Genomic DNA, 6,760 nt, shown 5'->3' with positions numbered 1-6,760 from the left:
TGATATCATTGCTTTGTTTGAAAGACATTTAACAGAGCTTTATTCTGAAGTTTTACTCGGCCTCACCCGCCACAATGAAACCATGTAATCAATCCATAAGAGGAAGAATTACCACGAATGCTGTACTGCATTTGAGACAAATAAGGAAAAAATCTCTTGAAAATTACACAGAAAATCATGCAGGGGAGTGCTCGCAGCAGGAAAAATACACCCTGTTCACATTTTACAAACTATACATCATTTCCGTGCAGCGCTAGCTTTTTGCACCATTAACCGCGAGCTGATGCCATGGGACGAGGCCCACAGGGTTCCTTCATGCATAATTCTTGTGCTGTATGGTTGCCCAGCTGCCTGCAGATATTTTAGCTCTATCTACAAAATGTGCTGTTTGCATGCATCTTTTAACAGAACATTTTCTGAAAGGGAAAATATTTGCAGAGGAAATTGGAATCTAGACTTTCCGAGCATTATTTCCATGCATTTGGTGCTCAAAAAATTACTCCGTTGTCACTAAGTGAATTGCCCTAGGGGTGTATATTCTGAAAGTAACTTCATAAAGATGGAAATCACTTCAGAAAGATGGAAATCTCTATCCACTTTATATCTTTACTTCCTCTGAAAATGGCACAATGGGCCCCTCTCCTATATGGAGAGGCAATCTTGTGCATACTGAATACGAGAATAAAATTTTGGCTTAAGATGGTAACAGGAAATATCATCTCAAAATTGACTTTTTTGGCAATTGATTCTATTTAGTATCCATGCTTATTTTTTTTTTGTCCTTGGTTTTTTGGTGGGCTTTTTTTTGTTGTTGTTGTTTGTTATTTTTTGCACGCTTGTCGAATAAATTTGAGTGTGTTTACCATTTGATCCTCTGTTTTTGTTGTTTTGTTGTTTGTTTGTTTGTTTGCTTTGGTTTTTTTTGGGGGGGGGAGGGCATGGACTGGTTTACGTGGATCTACACATTTATCAAACTCTAGACAAAATACCTGGTAGTAATAAATGCACAACCATAGAAACATACAGTGAGAGCTGTCTGATACAGCACCAATAAACTGAATACAAACTGGATTCTACAAAGTATAGAATTATATTAATCAGGAAAAGAAATTTGTTATGACATGTGTATGTAAATATCAAGGGAAGGTGAAGACATATTTACAAACCAAACAAGAAAAATCTTAATGGGACAGTTTGGGTTGAGATGAGGATTCAGGTTTTAACTAGATGATTAGAAATCACTTACATGAAATATTGAAGAGCATATAATTCTTTAATAGGGGAATTAAAAGTTCCTTTGATTAAAATCAGGTTTGAAATGGCCGAGATATCCAAAAAGAAAGGGGTCCTAACAAGATGTGGGACCAACCTTTTATTAGGAACACATTGCTTTACTTTGTTTTTTGGATAATATCTCAGCCATTTCAAAACCAATTTTCATCAATAATGAACCTCCTCTGAATTCCTCTAGAAATTGTATGCTCTTCAATATTTCATACATACAAATTGCTGCTGTAAGTGCTTTCTAGTTTGAATACCTCACAAAAATGTTTAAACCCAATCCCCATCTCAACTATAACTATACCACCCCTTTAACCAGATGAGGATAGACTGATTTGGCTTCCAATAGACATCTGCCTGAGTATACTCAGGATTCATCTTCAATGGGTTAATGCTGCAAATATCTAAACCAAACTGTTCACATGCATTATCAGTGTTTACAAACCTACATGTACATCATGTAGGTGAAAACATCATCTAAACCAAGTCTTTAAAATTAGTGATTGAAAATGTACTATGTGTATCTCTGAAAACAAAACCACCATGATATCATCATCTCAGGGTAGTGAGAACTGACATATTATGTCATCCCAGAATCATAACATCTGCCACAGCAAGGACTGGTTGTCCAATTACTTCACTTGCTGCATGTAAATCACAACTTTTCACCAAATGCTGAAAAGATGCTTCAACACTTAATTTTATTTGAGACATCGGACCACATTCACTTGGCAAGGCCGCAATGAAAAGCATAATGCAATGGTTTAACAGATTTGCATCAAAAACAGACCTTGAGCCTTGATCAGATGCAATTCCTTCAGCAGCTCATTCTGAAAGTTGAACTGGGAAGCTCATCACTTTTCTCTGATCTATTCGAAGGACAATTTTGTAGAAACGATTTTAGTAGCTGTTTAGAATAATCTGCATGGCTGACTGCAGTCATTGCGTTCTATCCCAGAGCTCTGAAAATCCAGTTAAACACTTCTGCACACTAGTATGTACTTTCTGGATTTATCAAGACTGTGCCTTGTAATTGTCTGTCAAAATACAAGCAAATACTGTAATGGCTACCTCACAGCATCACAAACAATTCATACCACTCACAAGCTTGTGGTTCACAAACACTTGCTTTTCACATTTGACATTCATGTTTTCATTACATTTTTTTTTTTCGGAATGTGTATGGTTGATGGGTCCATACATGTGTACATCGCACATGGGTAAAAGACTGTCCGGCTTTTAGATTAGGAATATTCCAGAATGTTAGCTGTAACTGTTACTATTCAAGTTAGTTTACCACAACTAGACTATGTCAAAATGCAACTTATCCCGCATTCTCTGAACAAAACAAGCACTGCATACCCTAACCCCGGGGCGTTCCTTGTACACAGTTATACTTCGCGTTGGGGCTGGTCGCAGTTATAATGCGTACCCAGTGGCTGCCGTCTCATGTGCAAGATTCTTTTCGCTGGTGCACTTTGTTCATGGTGACACAAATATTGCGCTACCACCCAGTCAGGATGTAGGGTTGGGGGTACCACCTATCGTCACCCTAAGGATCTGTAGCTTGTTTATTCTAAAAATATAACACAAATCTGCCTAATTCTTACCTCAAATATGCCATAAATACTGCAGTTTTGAATGTCGTTACCGTCTCGTTGATTATGAATCTCCGTTTTAAAATAGCGCAATTTTAGTGCGTGCGTTCCGTTTTCTTCGCGCAGCTAAAAAGGGTACCTTGCGATCGGCACCCCCTCCCCTCCATAGGTAATACACGTGAATTTCACAGCATAGGTAATACACGTGAATTTCACAGGCCATAGGTAATACATGTGAATTTCACAGCCATGCGTCGTTTCTAGCTTGGTTTGTTTGAGTTTGATTTTCGTTTCTTCGTTTTTATTGTCTTTATAGCTATCCAAATGACACTTAATCCCGCGCGTACCTTTTCGTTCTATACGCAAACAGCCATGATACGCAGGGTGCCGATGGGAAGGTGCCCTGCCGATAGGTGGTGACAGTGGTGCCCCAACCATACTTACTTAGTAGTCTGGATGTAGTTTCATGTGTCTGCATAGATCTACCAGGTGTCGATGCCAATGACAATGTCATAAAAATGAAACAAAACCACTCTCTCTTGTCTATTTGTTTGAAAGGCCCACCTGGCACAAGTAATTCAAGCATTTTCTTGAACCTGTTCAGTCTTGCTAACTGTTAGACTTTGAACTGAAGTACAAGTGTATTAGTGTAACAGTCACAGGGCATGAGTGAAGTACAGGATAGGGCATGAGTGAAGTAAAGCCGGAATACTGATAGGACTGTAAGTGTAACTTTTGTTTTAGGAGCGTGGCGTGCTTCATGCATGGCGGAACGCCTTTCCCTATCGTTGATTTATGGCAGGCTTCGTGGATACAGCCCCGAAATGTCAGATCACAGCACAGCACAGCCACGCACAGGCACCAGTTACTCAACAAATCACTCTTTCCCATACACAAAGAGAGCCAACTTGCACAGTACAAACTTTTAAGATTTATCGGTCAAAGTAAAACACATTTCGCAAGAAACAGATCAAAATCAATTAAGAATTGTACGAAAACCTGAAACAAATGTTATTGTCAACTTACCTGACATGAACTAAACTGTGAAAGAGGCCTAACTAGGGAACATTTAAAAAGAAGCGCATTCTACTAGGTTTGCGCGCGCGTGAAGGGGATGTAAAGTGTGTGTTCGCGCGCGATCTAGTATTGTTTTCTCATTCTGTAGTGTGTTGAGGTTGTGTGTGCATGTGATTATCATTAATGTGTGAATACGTTTGCCCGTGTGTGTTTTCTGTACACGTGTTTCAGTTGTTGGCGTGCATTTTCACTACTAGTATCCCAAGCACAAAACTGATTGCCGCAGCATCCAACATCATCCATCACCGTGTTGGAGCGTGGAGCTTCGGCAGTGCTTACTACAACTGCGTGGAGTTCCGGGATTAGATGCCACGCCCATTTATAAACGTACTCAATTCCGCGAGGGTTCCTGCTGCAACATCGCGCGAGTCGATTACTGTGTGATATCAAAGAAAAGAAAAAGAAAGCAAAATGAAGCAATAATTGATTGAACAGGATGAAACTTTTTTGGCATAAAGCTTAATGAATAGGCCTACACCTTATTAATACACCTTGAAATCAATTGTTTCAATCAATTCCAAGGCATAGTTAGATAATGACTTGTGACACTCTTATTTCCTCTTTGGCATAGCGTAGACCTATACTAGTAATTTTTTTGTAACTTTTTTTTTCACTTGATACCGTAACAATTCATAATGGCATCGTGAGACTTCACATATCATTAAAGTGTTATGCCTACTTTGAGAGTGGTGAACAACAGAGTATCCTTAAAGATTGTAAGAACTAGAGTGAATTGATACACAACCTCAAACAGGAGATTTTTAAGCAAAGTGGGGTATACCCTCCTCCCCCCCCCCCCCCCCCCCCCTCCTCTTTCCTGCACCGTTGGCCGTGTCTATTTTACAAAGAAAAAATAATAATCTCGCATGCACACTCAAAGTCCTGTAGGCCTTTGGTATAAAGTATGTTCTTCTATATAAGTGCTTTTTCATGGGTATAAAACGCGTCGAGATGAAATGATTATTTGTGAAAATCCTGCAACAATTCTGTCATGAGAGGATTAAATATGCAATAGTGAACCCTTTTGATTGTTCTGCAATTCACACGAATGATAGGACCTACCCAATACGGCTATGTTACCAGCAGGCCCTATTACTAAGATATAATCTTTTTTTTCTTTATTAGTTAAAATCTGGGTAACATAAATTTCAGACTAATCTGTATTGAATGAGTATCTTACGTGAATTTAATTGTTTTTTATGTTTAACTGTGGCAGTGCTATAAGCATAATGAATGACGGTGTATTATGCATAAAAAATATCTCAGTGGAAGAGATTGGCTGCGACTCTAATCGGTCTCGACTCGTGATACGACTCGAGAGACAACAACAACAACAACAACAACAAATCACGTACCACACGACGACGCGGCCGCGACGTCCAAGACGTCTCCAAATAGGCCCTATACAATGTAGGTGGCAACTTATTCGTTCGGCAGTCACCGGGGCGTCGAAGAGAATGGGGATGTACAGCGACTTCTCCGCGACTTGGCGTCTCCGGTAGGTCACCATGCTGGATGGGTCTCCCCAGCAAGTTTGCGGAGACTGCAGTGCAGAGACGTCTCCACTGACAGTCGAAGACAACGCCAGTCTCCACAACGCGGCCGCGACTGATGAAGACGCAGAGACGTCGACCGGGGGCCTGTTTCACAAAGAAGCCAAGTCGAGCTTAAAATCTAACACAGACTAAAGATTACGGTGTGCCGTGTGTGTCTTCAATGTTGCTCACCTTTCTAATGAAAATGAAGATTTTTGATACTTTTTCCATGTATAAGCCATTAATAATAAGAGATAAAATAGATAGCAAAGAAATTAGTCTGTATCCCATAAGCATTTTACTGATAATTTGAAGTGGGTGGTGATTAAGCTATAACTAAACAGGGAAACCAGTAGCATACCATAATTATTAGTCAATCTTAAATCTTAAGTTCGACTTAAATTCTTCATGAAACACCCCTAAGCTGGAGACTGCAAGGAAAAAGTCTTCAAAAGAAATCGAACATGTTCGATTCTCCTGCAATACTCCACGGTATCTGAGACCTACATCTACACAATGCAGGGGCGGATCCAGGAATTCCGTAAAGAGGGGACGCCTTTACAAAATTAAAGGGGGCGCACGCACCCCTCCCCCATTTTTTTCTTTTAATTTCTTTTGTTTTAACAAAAAATAAAGGGGGCGCGCCCGTTGCTCTCCCCCCTCCCCCCCCCCCCCCCTCATATAGTGAATCCGCCACGGCAATGTACAGTCTTGTTGCAGGAGACGCCGCGGAGAGGTCTCACAGTTACGGTGGAGACTTGAGTTGTCACTCAGGTCCGCCACTATAGCCTCCGCATAATACAGGCCAATGAGATAAATTATTTTCCCATATAAGTATTTGCAAAGATATTATTTGCTTAGTGTTGATTTTATGTTTAGACAAAGAAAACAAAAAGCATTCGGGGTCTGAGTTTATTGTGAATATAAAAATGTTAGATAATGTTAGATAAGATGATTATCCATGTGCTGTTAGGATTCGGTATTGTTAATGGGTTATTGTTGTTTTTTAATGAGAAAGTTAAAATGGAGTTTCTGGAAAAGAAATGAGTAAGGTGTTAAGTGAATTAAAGGGGTAGATGATAAAGAGAAGGGTACAAGAACAAAGAGAGATGAGTTTAAGAATGAGGAGAGGCCGCAAGGGAGAGAGAGGGGGGGGGAGAGGGAGAAAAAAAGAGTGAATTAGTAAGAGGGAAAGGGAACAAGAAGACAACAGAAGAATGAGACAAATTGTATTATTCACATAGAAATGTATGTTTTAAAATCAAGTAT

Source organism: Diadema antillarum, unplaced genomic scaffold (genome assembly GCF_040938485.1).
Source record: "Diadema antillarum isolate AM-2024a unplaced genomic scaffold, OU_Dant_1.0 scf00000020, whole genome shotgun sequence".
Lineage (NCBI taxonomy): Eukaryota > Metazoa > Echinodermata > Echinoidea > Diadematoida > Diadematidae > Diadema > Diadema antillarum.
Note: the sequence above shows the minus strand (reverse complement) of the source record.